Below are 17,347 nucleotides of genomic sequence, written 5' to 3' on the forward strand. Positions count from 1 at the left end.
ATTATAATTATCAAATAATACTAATTATTTATTATATTGAAAATTATTATTACTATTGATAATAGTATTAGCAATATAATAGTTATAATTTAACATTATTATTGCTATTATTTTTTAATAATAATAGCTGTAATAATATGAATATCAATATATTAGTATTTTTAGTGTTTTAATCAGTATACCATTAATTATATAACAATTAATATGATACTTAGTAATATAATTATTGTATTGCTAAGTTTTATACTAAAATGATTATTATAATTAATCATAATTACTGTTAATAACAAATAAATATCAATATAATAAATAATAATAATTAGTATTACTTCTATTGATAATTATTATTGTTAATATTTCTAATGATAGTAGTAATATATTATAATTAATATTATTATTGCTATTGTTTTTTATAATAGTATTTATAACATTAATAACATCATAATTTAATATTATTATTGATTATATTATTAAATTATAACTTTTTTCCCCATTTCATGCTGTTTCTGAATTGTTTGTACATTAAATTATAATGACAAAGTTATTATAATTTAATATTGTTATTATTGCTATTCCATCCATCCATCCATTTTCTTTACACCTTTGTCCCTTAGTGGGGTCAGTGTCATGATCCGTGTTTCTGTGTGTTATTTTTGAGGTTTTTTTTCTGTGTAGTCCTGTTCACTGTGAGTCTGTCTCTGCGTCTTCCCTGTTGATTGTTTCCCAGGTGTGTCTCATTCCCTTGATTACCCCGTGTGTATTTAAATCCACCTGTTGTCTTTGTCTGTGGTCGGATCCGTGTCGTTTGCTGTCAATTGTTACCTGGTTCCTCGTGCTGTCAGTTGTTCCTCCCTGCTGTCCCCCGTTGTTCCGTTCTTGGATTATTTATTATTAAAATCATCACTTTTCACCTACCTCCTGGGTCCGCGTGCGTCCTCATCCTCACCACATCCACAATTTCATGACTGTCAGGAGGGTTGCTGGTGCCTATCTCCAGCTATAGCTAATAGCTTATTGCTATTGTTATTGCTATTGTTTTTAATAATAATAATAATAATAATAATAATAATAATAATAATTTTCTGTATTTAAAACAAACAAACAAACAAACAAAAACGATCCAATGTAGCGCGCTCAAAACAAGGATAAAGCTTTACTTATGGTTTTATGAGATCTAATTACTTCTAAAGCACTGATTGTGCTTTAGAAGTAATTAGCAATGTAATTCACAATTCACCACCGTAATAGCTTTTGACTTTTTGGAGAGCCTGCCAGTGCGAAACAATGTTTCAACATGTTTCGACCAAACAATATTCCATGTCAGAAGTCCAGCGGACTCTCGGTTGCACCATGCCAGCTGTTCTTTGTTTGGGATTCTCCTCAGTGCTTAGTCATAGCTTTCTTATTGGCTACCTGTCACATTCAACAGGCTGCGTTCTTGCTCCCAGCCAGGGGAACACCACACACGCTGCGATAATCGGGCAAAGAAAATCAAACATGTTGGATGTGTCCGATTTCAGATCAGAGAGGTCCGACGTTCTACCGACTGAACCCGATCAGTCGTAACACACCACACACTACAGGATCCAGAACATTCTAAGATTGTCGTAAGGGCAAAATTGGGGCAAAAAAAAATCGTGTAATGTGAATTGGGCTTTATGGGGATTGTGTAGAAAATGGGACATATTTCTGGAGGCTAATAAACGCTAATGCTAGACTTTGTAGACGTGTGTTGAGCTGAGGAAATTCACTTTGAACTAATTGTATTCATAAGATGTTGTTTTGGCGTCATTATTTTTAAAATTGACATTTTTATGGGTTATTGCAAAAGCCAGAGAAACCACAGTGCTATAACATTTGGTGAGTAAATAATGACTGCCTATGTGTAAAGCTTGGTAAAGAGAGACAGCATTAAAGGAGCATCACACCTTTTTCAATTTTGTTGTTAGTTTTTTGTGTAAGAGATGAAATACTATGCAGTTAAAACAATGAATACACTTGAAAGCCAAAATGCAGAGGTCCTCAAGTCTACAAGAAAGCTTGATCTGATGGTGATATAACAGGATGTTTCTAAAAGAAAAAAATAAAAAGAAAAAATACAATTCTTTGAAGTAAAAGGAAGGGTGAAGAGCTACATGAAATCTGTAGAGAACATCCTCGGGATGAGAATAATTTGCTGCATGCACAGCAATAAATTAGTGGCCTATGTCCCTTTCTTCTCCATCAGTCCATGTTATCCTTACTCTCTTATAGATTGTTTCAGTTCATGCATGACTTAATGGATTCTCTGTCTCCTCTTTTGTGCAGAATATAAACATCAAGGAGTGCTGATAAGACACTAAAACAGGCAGTCATGTGAATCCAGGTGTGTATGACACAAGGAAAGGGAAGGAGTAGTTTTCCTTTAAAACCTCAGTTTGACAGATTGCCAGTTTAACCACTTCAAACCGGTGGCTGTTGTTGCCGTCCACCTAGCATATCAGGCTAATGAAGAGCATGAAGAAGACTAAATGACCGGGGATTGGGAAAGTGGCTAAAAAGGCAGAAAGGGGGATGAAAATCTCCACATGGGGTCATGCATTAAGCTGATCAGTTGGGTGTGAACCCAGTTTAGCCGACTTAAATGAAATCAAAGTGCATTACGCGAAATTGAGCAAATAAAGGTCTGGGCTAAACTGGTGCCTGTAGTGCACCAACGCCATGCAGTACAACATCCTCAGAGGTTAATGCACTCTAATCCTGAGGTTTATCACATGGGTTGGTTTTAACAGATTTTCTGTCATGCTGTAAAAATGTGTTAATATGTTTGAGTAAAGGATTGATGCAGTGAGTCGTTATCTATAATTTGACTTAAATATTGCTTAAATGATTAGTGGACTCATTTAATATAAAAAAGAAGCACCCAACTAATGCATGTTATTCTGGCTACAACCTGTCTAAATAGAGAGGGAAATTATTTTGACATGCACAGTATCAAACAATTTGACTACATTAAATTATTTATAATTCATTATATATTCCAGAAACATAGTTGTGTTTTATAGCACAATCAAGTATACTCCCTTCAGCTGTTATTGAAATGCTGCTTATATCAAACATAACCCAAAAGAAAATTGACTTTGCAATTATTCACTCTTAAGTGAAATTCTCCATGAACAGGGTGACGCAGTCAATGCAGCTGCAGACATAAGCAATAGGGCCAAGCAGAGAAATTTGCTGACAGGATGAAAGAACCAACAAAGGGCATTGTTTTAGTTTATATGCACTCACAAGGACTCACCATGATAAGACAACTAAGAGGTAATGGGGACAGTCCTAAAATTATTTTTAATAAACCGTTTAGAATAAAGCAGAATTATTAAAAGTACACATCCCACAAATCATAATGTTCATGTTCTACAAACGGTTACCTATGAATCCATAAATATGAAAAGCGCCAGAGTCTTCAAATCGGACACAACGGAATATATAAATATTTCAATGAAAAATTGATTCTGGTTTAAGGATTTTTGTCACTGCCTGAGCCGCAACTGTGTTGATCCCTAGAGAGACATCCGACATGCAAGCGATTACATCCGGTGATACAAAACTGACAAACCAATCTTTATCTCACGAGGGGTGTGTAGGTTCTTTTGATGTCTAACATTTTTTCAAATGTTTATTTATTTATTTTTTTTTGCCTGCCAGTAACAACAAATAGGTTTTGTGATTTCACAACAGCTGTCATCTGAAAAAAAGTTATTGTTCAAAAGACCCTTATATATAGTTTAAATTTGGTGTTGATACATAATACAAAGATCTTTGTATTATGTGTTTTCTGTTCAGCGTTACTTTTGTCCCTTAAGGCATACCGTAGTTAGGGCAGTGATGACGTCAACACCTTGCCGTACCCAACGTTGCTGATATCTGGTGGGGAAGTTGGGTAACCGAACCTCTGTGCTAACACGTGGGAAAGACTTGCAAGATATGTGTATTCTCCTTATAAGTGTGCGTCATTGAGAAGTAAGTTGCAATATTTGAGTGTTTATTGCAGCTACAGCTAAATGAGTGATTTGAAGTCTATTTGTTTGCTGTTAGTTTACCTGTTGCTAAGTCCGAGCTATTTGCTATGTGTGTATTATAGAGCATTGTGTTGAACATACATATCTATTGTCAGTGGAGCAGAGGCATGGTTATTAGTTAACATTGGAGTTAACTTGCCTTAGTTTGCTTAGTAATATTGATTTAGAGGTTTCCTTCTTAGTTTATCTAAGGTATAATGGCATGGTGTAATGTGTAATGATGGGACACCTTGAACTTATTTTCTGTATTTTTGTTTATTCTAGGAAACCACACACACCTTCATGTTGACACACATTTATGCCCATCCATGTTCATTGGATCAATATATGTGATAGTTTGGAATACAGAACAGTTAAAGGATCCTGCCTCATATCTTCATTAAACATCTGGTGCACCTCATCCAAACATCTGGTCCTGAGCTGAATCCTGGCCTGAGTGGTGTTCTGGCCGACACTCCAGGTTGAGAGCGGTGACAAGCCTGAACAGTGCCTAACAGTCAACTTTAGAACAAACTCACTCACAGTTATTTTGCTTTATTTTTTGCATTAATTGTGTGAAAATAAGCATATTATAGTTTGTTTAATTAAGAATGCTCTTTCATTGGGTTGGTGATCAGACAGAAGATAATTAAGAATGGGGAAAAATGAATGGGGAAGCCAAATTACATCCTTTCGGAAATGGGCTCAGGGAATATTAAGTGAACAGGATGTCTCACTGTATTGATAATGTTATCAGTTATACATTCAGATCTTGTGTCTAGCTGAATAGACTGTGGCTTAGACTGGGACATTAGGAAATGTGAGGTGAATTTTAAACATTTGTTTGAAAGAGGGGAAATTGATATATCAGTAAAATAAATAGATTTCTCATGTTTTGTCTATATTTTTTCTTTTTGGACCTTTTTTAAAGTTCATTACAGCATAAAAAAAACTCGAATAGAGACACCCTCTAACATATTTTGGAGTTAAAAAATTGCATCTGTCAATGGACTGTTGACAAAATGGAAGCATTTAGCAAAAAAATAAAATAAAATAAAATAAAGATGAGATGTTAATCAGAACTGTAGCTATCAAAGTGCACATTCAAAGACAGTGTGTTGGCCAGAAAAAAAATAATATGTAATTAATGGAGCTTATGTGTACAGTAAAACTGTTTTTCTATGTTTTTTTCCCCCATATTATCACCCCCTTTCCTCCCCCACCTCCTTTCAGCCTCACCTCATCTCCCCCATGAACCCTATCTTTCTCAGTGAAACATTTCCATGCACATTCTGCTAGAGGAAGGCAGCTGAGCCTCTTTGAGCACCAGCAGCTGCAATGGTGTGATAAGGTAGCAAAAACCCAGGCCCGGGGTTTATTTTTTTAGCCACGGTCAGAATCCTAGTGTTGTAGAGGTTTTGAGCACAACAGCAATACATCACCACTAAGGCCATTTTCATCATTCCTCATACAATTTTATGACCCTAAATGAAGACCTGCAGCCCATGTTGAAGTTCTTACCTCAACTGCTTTGTCAAAGGAAGAGAAAAGAGGATAGAACAAGAATGGATGAGATGAAGAGGAGGGGGGGTGGGGTGGGAGGGCTAAAATGAAAAAAAGCATCACAACAAGGCCATTTTCCATTTCCACCAAGGTGACAGTGATCTACGTCTCCTGTTGAGCAATATGCTTTGTTTTCTCCTTCTGTCCTTTAATCTCAGATAGACAATATAGATAGAGAGTACATCAGTTCAAGGAAGGATAAGGCCCACCCCCTGGTGCTTTATCAATGACATTCTGCTGGAAATTCACCGTGTCAGCGTACTGTACAGATTACTTGTAAAGCATGCCCCTTCCATCGACTCCAAGTTTAAAATGCCTTAATGGAACTGCGTCTTTTGTTGTCGGACCGTAGAACGCCTTTAACTTGCATGTAAGAAAGTCTTACACTGAATTCATATTTATGAATTTTATTTATTTATGATCAAACATGTCAGATCAGCACATACAATGATGTGTATTTTGCCAAGGACAATAACGAGTCCACACACAGATGGGTGGTTGATTGGGTGATCTACTGGTGCTTTAAGAACCACCTGGAGCCTAACCCTCTTAAGACTGTGGAGGTGACAGTGGGGTGTGTATCACTGTGTGGTTTGGTTCATCCATAAAACAGGACAGCTTTAGGGTGCAATGAACATTTAGGTTTGTGGTTAGGATCATTTGGGCTGACCTTCCCTCCATCTCAAACTTGTACAGCTCTAGGGTCAGGAAAAGGGCATGTAACATCTCTGCAGACCCCACCGTTTAGACTTTAACCCTGTGGTTGGTGCCACACAGTGATATTTTGAAAAACTATCCCCCACACAGACAGTCTCTTTGGACAGTTTCAACATTTTTCAGTGTTCTTTCCTACTGAAAGACCAACTGCTGGCATGTTTGTGTTTGTAGAGTCAAACAGATTTTTATTTTGAAATCCTGGTATATTACAGACATGATACTTGTTAGATATCAAGCTTCCCATAGCTTTTTGAGGATTGACAAAAAAATTATGTTTATCCTCAACATGTAGAGGATCATGGATCCTCTACCATATTTAACAGGGAGTTTGAGAAGTTGTTCCTCAGGTTCTTTCCTGGCTTTGCCGCAAACCGAAATCGACTGTTTGGTGCCAACAAGCTTCTTTGTTCAACATACATTGTTCCAGTATAAGACACAGTAACTGTTAACATGCTTTACATGTTTAAGTTTGTGACAATAAAGTACAGAAAGTGCCTTTTTCTGAAATGTTTCCCAAAAAAGCTTGTCATGTAGCCTGTAGCACAAAAATCGAATTTGTCACTGCAGTTGTTTCAGAAGGATTTCAGAAATAGTTTTTCCTCTAGCTCTGTAAGTAACTTACTTATTATGTATAATAAACATGGGGCCATCACCCAGCCGAGTGGCCAATGACTCAAAAGAAACAGTTCTGTGTGACATCATAGTTATGACACAAGAAGACAAAAAATTACAATTTGGTGAATTTAAAAAAAAATGTCAAATCTAAACATTAAAATAATTCACTGACATTAAATTTAACAGAACTGTAAGGATATACAGGAAAAACAACTTTTTACGCATTTTACCAGAGGTTCCAACAAATAAGGCAGAGAGTGTGTAACGTGCAACTCTAATTCCCAGTAATGAACATGTGACGACACTCACAGTGGCAAATTAAGCCATATGTTAATGATTAGGCATCAAAGGCCCACAGTTTTAACCTCCTACCCTTTTATTTCACATGTTTAACGGCTACTTTTAAATGTCAAGATTTCTCATAGTTACAAGGATGTTAACCTACCCACCAGCCCTCACATTCTCACACGCTGCACAAAATCTGATGCTTCCTGTCATATTTGACCATTTTCTATTCCCTATGTCTTTTCAATTATGGCTAATTGCCTCTCTAAATACGGGTGGATAGTGAAAAGATGACGCCTGAAATGCCAAAGTCATTGGGCTGCTTATTGAAAGCAGCGTTCCTCTGTCCCAGCATGCAATTCCTGCATTGATTTTCAGAAGGCGACGCTGTTGATCCATGAAGGCAACATGGTGGCATATATTAGAGTCATTTGAGCCAATTAGAGTGATGTATGTCTCGGCAGCCGGTGGTGCCACAGTGTGCGACACACTCGAATAGAGACACCCTCCATCATATTTCAGAGTAATTAGAAAAACATCACGGGCCACAAGAGGCGGGTTGGGCTGAGCGTGCGACTCCTGGCACACTGTGACACTGCCATGGACAAACAGCAAACACTATTTAACGTTGATTTATGATGCAGATTTTTCCTCCGTATATCACTTCATTTGTCTTCATTTTAAGGGGGGAAATATATTCTTCACGAGTCAAATCACAGATGATTTACCTGGCAATATTAGGAAGGGAACACCTCCGCTGCCTGCTGAATTAAAGCTTTACCCCTGAGCTGCAGGGAGTGCTCCGGGTTCCTCGCAGGTCCCTCAGTGTCATAGCAAAGACTAAAAGGAGCTTAACTCAAGCAGCCAACCCTAGGAGGCCTATTTCTGAAAGAATTGGGATGGTAGAGTTGTGTGAAAAATATAAACTGTGTTTGTGTGTGTGGGACATAAACCCTATTTTTCTCTTCACTGCTCCCATGGACAGCCACCTAAATCCTCCCCTATAGACCCATACATATATAAACAGCAAACAGTTGCTACAGCAGTTTGTGTATGTGTGTGTAAAGTTTTATATTTGCACTTGTGAGTAATAAATAAAACTGACAATTGCATGTGCCACATACACGGTTGAAACAAGATATTTACACACACCAAATAAAGATATACACCTTGTTTTTTTTTACACTGAAGATCAAACAAAATGTATCTATCAGTCAGATACTGTAAAGCCAATAAGCTTGTTTCCTCGTGTTCCCCGTGTGTTGTATTATCACAGGTTCAAATATTGTCAGGAAAAAGGTGTTACATTATCTTGCTGCATACGCTGTAAACCTTTACATAACTGGGACAGATGTGGGGTGAAATGGAAACCTAGACTGAAACGACAACAAGCTCCAGTGCAGAAAAGTAGCACTGGTTTTTCTCTGTATGACAAATTGAGTCAAAACGATGCCCCATACTCTGACAGAGTGACTGCGTCCTGTTTTACCTCTAGCTGTACCTGCATTTGTTTGTTTATTCTCAGCAGGTTCATATCAGATTATGCAGTTATAAAGTGTTACATCTGGTACAGGTGCTACTTGAAAATGTGCAAAACTGTCACGGACTTCTCTGACAGTTGTTTTTGCAAAAGCGACTATACTCCTGGATTATTATTATTTATTTTTTTGGAAACTGATAAATGGTTTTTAGCATGTTTTATATGTAAAATACTAAGAAGTGTGGAAAGTATTTATATTAAACCTGGATTCCGAAACACCCAGAGATACAATGGGATGGTATTGATAAAATTGTACTGAAGTCCAAAGAAGGCAAGATTTGAAAATAAATGTTTATTGAGGCTCTTCATCCAACCTGACTAAGAAAATTATCCTGTCATACCTTTATTTCACAAAGTCAACATAGGTCATGTTGAAAATTAAACAGAACACCAGAATTCAGCTGTGTTTGTGATGTTGGTTGTATAAAATGGTCATTAAGTTCTGTTGTTACCTGTCCTGCTCCTTCGGAGTTTCTTTTCATCTTTCCTGAGGCTCGTCCTAATCCAGACAGATCCTTCTTTTCCTTGAACGGAACACCAAAAGGGGTTTTAATCACTGGTAATTGAAGACCCTGCTGCGAGTAAATGAGCTTTAATCTGACAGACGGAGTGTGAACCATTAGCACCGTGGGTTTAAGCATTTGCATGGCACTTTTAGTGCAGTGCAGATTGAGGGAGGATTTATCGAAGTGTCAGTAGCTTTACAGTTGTGCTGAAAAGCCATTTCTGATTTCAGCTGGTTGGGTATTTTTAGCTCGTGCAAAGCATCTTAGATAAGCACTCCTTTAACGCACTAGAGACAGCTCTGACATTAAACACACAACTAAAAGCTGTTTTGCTTGTGAAACACATACAAACATAATGTTAGTCATCATTAATTGATCATTAAGTTTTACCACTGTTTCACATTGAGCAGATTAATTCTGATACATTTTCCATTTAAAATATGCTCCATGTCCACATTCTGTATGTTTTCATTCTCCATACATTAATACCACAGTTTATAGGCGGACAGAAATAAACAAAAAGAAATCTGAAGATATGACTTTAGCATGAATTAAAAGTTGGGAATGTTTTACATACAAACACAGCAACCGGATCTTTCTATGTGTGAAAGAAGTTTTGTATATATTCTGTGGCTGATTTTATTTCTCTGTTTTCTGTAAAAATTTGACCAGTCAGTTTTTGCAGATTTTCCTTTAGGCACTATAATTCATGAGGTACACAAACATTTCCTTTTAGCTTTCCAATAATCTTTTGTATTAGAGCCAGAAACAACTTCCCACTGTCAGTGTGAGAGAAGAGTCACTTTGAAGCTGATGTACTCATAGCAAAGACAAATAATTCAGACTCCACATTTTACAGGATAGCATCTTCTATAAACTGCTAGCATGTTCGCTATCATCAATCTCCATTAATGTTTTATCGGGAACATGGTCGTTAACTCTCAGATTTCCAAAAGACGTACAAAAAAATCTTTTACTCATTACTCTGGTATTTTGCAAGTAGAAATAATGCTGTTAATCCTGAGTGAAAACAGGAGATGCTTGTCTTTATACACGTAGTAAAATATCTAGGTTCTGTTGTGTGTTTACATTTTTTCTACTTTTCTTAACAGTTAATTTTCATTGTTCTCAACTGAAGGAAGACATTAACTTTCTGGCCCATTTTCATCAAACAGAAATTTAAATATTTTAGAAGTTTCAACTGAAATTTCCTTACCCACGCCTTTGTGCTCCTCTTTGACCTTATCAGCTCCTGAAGTGTTAGAAGTCGTGATCCACAGGTGGATTAGTGGCTTCTGAGCTGGCTCATCTACAGATTAAAATCCATCTTTGTTTGCTGCCCTCTTCTTTTACTGGTAATTAGTTAATCCTCTAATCCAGCTCCTGGTCAGCAGGAACACTCTCCAAAGACAGCTTGCTTGCTTGGCCAAAGCTTAAGCTGCTACGACGGAAAGCTGTTGCCAGACTCTGAATCAGTTTTATAACAAGTGGTGAGAACACACAATTTCTTGTTGACGGATTTGTGTGAAATGGATCTGGCTAACTGTAAATTTGTAGACTTTGTCAGACTGTGCAAAAGATGGAACTGTGGATGATATGTAACAACTGTGAGCATTTGCAGTTCCACTTTCTTGGTCCAGTCGGATACGCGTCAAAGTTCTTCTAGTTGTTCACAACAACCGAATATTCAGTGTTTTATTCGACATTCTTCTCATAAATAGCTAGTTAAAAACACACTTCACAGTACCAGCATTAACTGCTCTTAAAAAAAGGTTTTTATTTGTTAGTCTCTTTATTTTATCAAATCTATTAAGTAAGTTATAAGTTGAGCTTCTGCTGTGTTGTCAGTTGTAGAGAGTTTTTTATTCATATTCACTACATTCTGATTATGATGAGTCGCAGTCAATAGACTTAAATCACATTTAAGTCTCAAAAACAAAGACTCATGACTTGCCTCAAAATTTGGGGCCAATTCAAGTAATCACAATCCAGTAAAGTTGTGATTTATTAGCCAGGAAAAATTGCTCACCTCAGGGGATAATTGATTTGTCACAATCTATTCATCTTAGTTATAGTTTGTTGACACTGATGTCTGTCAAATAAAATTATATTTATATAATAAAAAAATATATATGAGCTCTGTATTACTTTGTACTTAACTTCAGAACAAGCTGAAGTTAAGTTTTCTCCAACATCTTGATGTCTTGCTGAACCATTAAAAAAGTCTTTCCTCCTCCAATTTAAAGAGCCTCCAGTTGAAAACAATCACCACACTTCAGTCAATACCTCTTAATTCCAAACTTTCATATATCAATAACTGTTAAATTACAGCTGAAGTAGAAGTAGTCTGAATTGGTGTACCCAGAGCAATACTTCACTGATGCAGAATTGTTTAGCCTGATGAGATAAGAGAGGTGAAACTGCGGCCAAACTCCAGCCATACCTCTCCTAGTGAGAAATCGCACTGGACAGGTAATCGGAATGAAGATAAACCAGTGCCACTGGGATCTTAATTACTTTGTGGGTAATCTAATTATATTGCCATGCGCAGTCTGCCAGTCTTTCAGTTTATACTAACAGCATTAAATTCAAAGACAAGTAGATGCCATATGTTAAGACTGAAGCTGTCATCTTGCATTGAGGACTCTTCCTTACTTTCCATTGGTGTCAGGTGTTTCCCTCAGTGGCAAAATGGAACAAACGTTAAGGGATAATTGATTACACTAATAAAATTGCTCGGTGTAGTACACATGCACACACATCACAGAATTTGTTAATGTGCTCACTGATTCTTATCAGGCAGGAAATGAGGACTCGATAAGAGTTATCCAATTATTTAAATCTAATGGACAGCATTTGAATAGATATCGTTTCACAAATGCATATTTGTTATACACATAAAATAAAAATAAACTACACCCTTCAGCATCCATAAGGGTCTAAAATATTCAGTATTATCACATCTTTACCAGGTTGTAGACTTATTTGCCAAACAACTATTATCTGACTGTAGTTCCTCTGAGACTTAAAAAGCGGCCATCATGTAAATTATTTTAAAAGCCCTCCGTCACAAGTCCAGTATGTTTAAAATTCACAGCGAGAGGCTCGATGACCGATGGAGATGGGCATCAGTGACCCTGCAAGGATAAGTGGATGGATGGAAAAAGATTTTGGCAAAAACGGCATCATTAAGATTTTGTCATCGTTAGAACAGATGTAATTTCTGCTCTGTTTTGAACCAGCGTTGCTTCTCTGACCTGCATAATGCTGGCATCTTCCTGCCAAAATTACACTTTACATTTGTGAACAATGCAGTGATTTTGCAGAGTTCTGCTTCTCCCTACGTAATGCATCTGTTTTTGCACTCATGGGGGTTTCACTACACTTCTGTAATGTTGCTGTTAAGATGTTATTTCAAGAACACTGTAGTAAAATCTAGTTCTCCATCTGCAGTTACTTTTCGTATCTAAAAACTGACTTCATGCTGATTTAAAGTATTTAATGGTTGAAATGGAAGATAAAGCAGTGATGTGAAATAACACTGCAGGTGCAGATAAACACACTTCCTCAGTTGGCTCAGAATTTGTCTTCACTCTGCCATTGTTCTGAACCTCCAGTAAGTGGCCACCCACCTACGAATATTGGTTAAAAAGCTTCCTAATCAAGAAAACAGATTGTGTCAAATTTACATTGTTACATCAGACAATGCAGATTTAGATGGCATGTCATTATCCACATATGGCTCTCACTTTTTGATTTTAAGAAATGGAGAATTCAGATGGAGGAAATTTCTGCTTTTGACTGGCATTATTAACAAATGTGTGTTTATCATTTTTAGATTTATATGCTTTGTAAAACAATGGAGAGGTCCACTGTAATTTATTTGTGTTTCATATTTATGGCGTTGTTTTATTTTGTAGTGATATTTGTTCTTAAGATGTAGCTTCATTGTTACCAAATCAACCTTCTTTTTTTTCTTGTAACGTCTTTTTGGACTTTTCTGATTTGTTTGCGTGGAATCTTCCATCTGCACAACAACGTCTTTTATGTCCCCCTGTGCATGTGTGTTTATCACAGCTCAGATGAGAGTTAAAATGTAACTGTCCTGACAAATGTGCTTCTTCCAAACCGCCTACACCCCCGCAAAAGGCTTGTTAAAGTGTTACAGTACCAGGAGACCATTTGTCACTGAATGCTAAATAAACAGCAGAGAACAGACAAGTAATTGCTGTATCCGAGTGTGTGGTCTCTGCTTGGTAAGCGGTGCAAGAGGTGGGAGATGTTTTCACTTTTGAGGGTTTTTTTTTTTTTTTTAATTTGGAAGACTGCAGCTGCACACTTACTTTGATAAGTTAAATAACAAACGTATGTGAGACATTACTTTATTCTGCCCCATCTTTCTGACTAAAACTATTTCCTTGGGATTAGTCAGAAAGGAGACATCTACACATCCTAATAGCTGGCAGCCATACCAATGTAGTCATAAATATAACAGTAAGACAATAAATGTTCTGTAAGAAACTAAGAGCACCGACTCCATCAAAACCCTTGCCACATTGTTTATGTGCACAGGGTTCACTTCCGTGGCCGTCAGTGATGGCAGTGCGGCCCTCCACTTCACCTTCAATGTAAAATAATGTAAAACGAATCCCTTCGCTTGAGAGAAGACCTGGCTTTCATAATTTAAACTATCATCAACCTTTATCTTCCAGTTCAGAACAACCAAAATAATGTTGGCGGTTGCTGTTCTCTAAATCATGACCATGTGTCTGATGATACATTCTCAATATAACACTTGTCACATGTCAGAGTGAGAGCAGAGCTTTACATAGGCCCTAGTGGGTCACTGTGCCAAAAATCTGCCTCTTCTAAAGAAGTTCAACATCATTTGCATTCCCCACACACTGCACATTTACACACATTTAATAATAATAGGGTGGGACTACTGAGGAATGTGTCCATGCAAGCAAAAACATTCAGCCCATGGTTTGGCAGAAACTCGCTGCCAAGTCTTCTAATTTGCCCTCGCTGTGTTTTCTCCTCCTCGTGCAATCAGGCTTTTGTGCATTTGTATGGATAACTGGGATAAAGACAAAGAGCTAAGCCTATTTATTTCCTCTCAGACAGGAGCTGTTGGTGCGTGACCGGGAAGAACTCTGGAGGCAATGCTGACTGAAGCAGGCAAGCTGTGTGGATTCAGCTTGTCTGAAGCCAGAGTTCTGTCAGTGACCAAACCACAGCAGAAAATCGGCCTTTGTTTTCCAATACAGGCGGATGAAGCAGACAGATCCAATGCATGTACAATAGTATTGATGTTAAATAATCCTTCCAATGAACTGCTTGTATCTCGATATAGATAACGGTACAAAACTGAACTTGAAGAGTAGCATGTATTCATAGTTGAACTCCATTTCAACCTGTTTCTTTCTTTTAAAGAGCATTCAGGATAGATCATTGTTTTAAGGTAATCTTTTCTGCCTACCACCCTGAGCACTGCAGTTGTTTATCCTGCGTCACATTACCATTACAGACACAGGAACAGTACGACAACCATTTTGTTCACAACTACCCTAAATTTCCCATTATTTCCATTTCCTGTGTTAATAAATGTGGAAATACTTGGCTACTCTCCCATATCCAAGCAAGATGCATTGCTGGCAGTCAATTTAGAAGTATACTTTAAAGTGTGTTATTTCCAATTTCCTCCTAGAGTTGTGATGTTTCTGTGCTGGAGAAAAATGTGTCACATCTGTTTTTTCTTCATCCTATCATAACATTTAGGCTTCCTTGGGTAAAAAGAGTTTGCATTGAGCACAGAAGGCTGAATGTGGGATCATTATTATTTTTATACCAATAGGTTTTTTTTTCAGAATGCTCATGACAGGAAACTTCTCAATGTAGATTTTGTCATTTGTCTTTAGCTTTGTCTTCATAAGACAAAAAAAAAAAAACATAATAGTTTTGATTGGCTTCATGGTTTAGATAATTGTTTTCCATACAAAAGTTTCTTTCAACATTACCAGGTTTGACTACGAAAGCAATGCAAGGCAGCTTGATTGCAGTCTATTTTGACCTAAAAAAAACAACAACAAAAAACACAATTACTGCATTCCTCTATATCAGACTAGCAATAGAGGCAAACTGACTGTTAACATGTGTGAAGAATATCAAATTGGGATCATCTGCATATAAAAATAAAGATTAGGCAACATGGTGATGGGTTCTGGGATGACCTTTTTGCTCAAAAATGTCTTAAAACTTGCTCATGTTAAACCAGCACAACTCTTGGATCTTGGCATTTCATGGCCCTCCTTTGGTCTTTCTGACGTCAAGCCCAGGCGGTGTCGGACGCCATCTGTTGTTCTCGTGGAGACGAGAAGTTTCCCGCCTTGTGCATTAAGCTGCACAGGTGAAAAAGTGAACATGTCCAGTATCAGGAATATCTTAACAGGCTAACAAGATGAATAAACACTTCTTGAAGCATTGCAATTCTGTAATCCTTTAAACGGCTAAAGGAAAAATACTAAGCAGCAAAACAAGATCAACTTGACAGAAGACTTTTTTAGTAAACATTTATTTATTGCAGTCTTTTCTCTTTTTCTGACAGTGTAAAAAAAAGGGAGAAAATAGAGAGGGAACTATGCTGGGAGTGATGCACAAATTCTGCCCTCTGCCCTTCATTTGGAAGGAAGGCCATGTGTTGTTCTCCTCCTTCCCCTCAATGCTCAGGAGGAATATCTAATACTGCTGCTTTTGCTGTCTGTATACATTGTGAATTCCAGTTACGGTGTGTCTGAATCATTGGTATTCAGGGCGCAGGGTCCGAAGAGTGGATGTGGCCGCCAGAATCGACATCGTACAGGTTTATTGAAATACTCTTCTTGCTCTTCTGGTAATTGCTCTCTATCTTGTTTCCACTCCCTTCTCGTCTTATTTCTGTTTTCTAATTTTGTCACTTGCTTTGTCCCTTCTTTCCTTATTTGTCCTTCTTATTTTTTTATTCTGTTCACAACCTCATTTTCCCCTTGTTTCTTTATTCACTTTGTCTCTATTATTTTCAAGCCTCTCCTGGTTTCTGGCTGCACTTCATTTCCATTCTCCCCTATCTCACCTCAGAGTTCTTCTTTTTCCACCCGTAAGACAGGAGGGGAGAATAACGAAGATTCCATCATCGGGCTTATGAATAGGTGATGTCGATGTCACCGATGCTCCTGCTCCTCATAAATACTCATCTTATTACCTGCCTCTCTAATAAACCCCAGAAAGCGCCTTGGCCAACTGTCTGCCTTCTAAAATATATGGGATTTATGCAGCGTGTATGACACTCAGTGTGACAGCACAGCAAATAAATGTAAATCGCATTCTCATTTCACCTGTGTTGGATGTTGTCCTTGCTCATCTGCTTGTCTTTGGGAGCAGATTGCTTCTTTTCTGTTCAGCTCTGCCTCTTTCAGTGCTTCTACCAACACCAACATAAGCAGCGAGTGCTGTTCGCAGCCTGCCTTGTGTGCATCACTTCATTTTTTTTTCCTATCCTTTGTTCCACGTTCTCTTTTTTTTTTTTTACTCCTGGTGCTGATACACGTCTCTCTGATTCTATGTCTTTCATTTTCCTTGACACTGCATCTTACTGTACTCCCCGGTGTCTTTCTGAACTTTAGCGCAATCTCCCAAAGGGAGTGTTAACCACATGCAGGTGTAGATTTTGCCACCAAAATACTTTTAGGTGGTATCCGTCAGCGCTTAACATGGCTTCTCTTGATTTCTTCAAGCAGTGGTAGGGTTGATTTTTTTTTCTTCTTTTTTTTAGTATTGCTGCTTTATCTGTGGTGCGTGTGGGTCGGGAGGTAGACCGGAGCATGTTAACAAAGGCAGGATTACAAACAGGATTTCCTTGCGCAGACTGAGGGAGGTCAAATATCACCCTGACCAGTGTTACCTCATTATCAGCTGAGAACTGAGGATAATCCTCTTTATGTCATGTGGGGCATGCATGAGTCAGAGATGAGGAAAGGAGAAGAGAGGAGGAGTGTAGTTGGTTTCATCGTTTTTTTTTAGCACATTTAAACAATACAAGCTGA

General features: G+C 37.7%; 1 long non-coding RNA gene across 2 annotated transcripts in view; it reads left to right on the forward strand.

The window, feature by feature from the left end:
- Positions 1–2,288: 2,288 nt before the first annotated feature.
- The window catches only part of LOC107835832 (uncharacterized), a 33,055-nt gene continuing 17,996 nt past the window's right edge, over positions 2,289–17,347 (forward strand). Inside the window, exons 1-2 of one of the 2 annotated variants that reach the window (XR_001661663.1) lie at positions 2,289–2,365; positions 14,390–14,717. This is a non-coding gene — a long non-coding RNA (uncharacterized LOC107835832). Of the gene's footprint in view, positions 2,366–14,389; positions 14,718–17,347 lie in introns of those variants that run through there. The other variant, XR_001661662.1, reaches the window with a different exon arrangement.

This window comes from Poecilia formosa, unplaced genomic scaffold (assembly GCF_000485575.1).
Source record: "Poecilia formosa unplaced genomic scaffold, Poecilia_formosa-5.1.2 Scaffold1, whole genome shotgun sequence".
Taxonomy (NCBI): Eukaryota; Metazoa; Chordata; class Actinopteri; order Cyprinodontiformes; family Poeciliidae; genus Poecilia; species Poecilia formosa.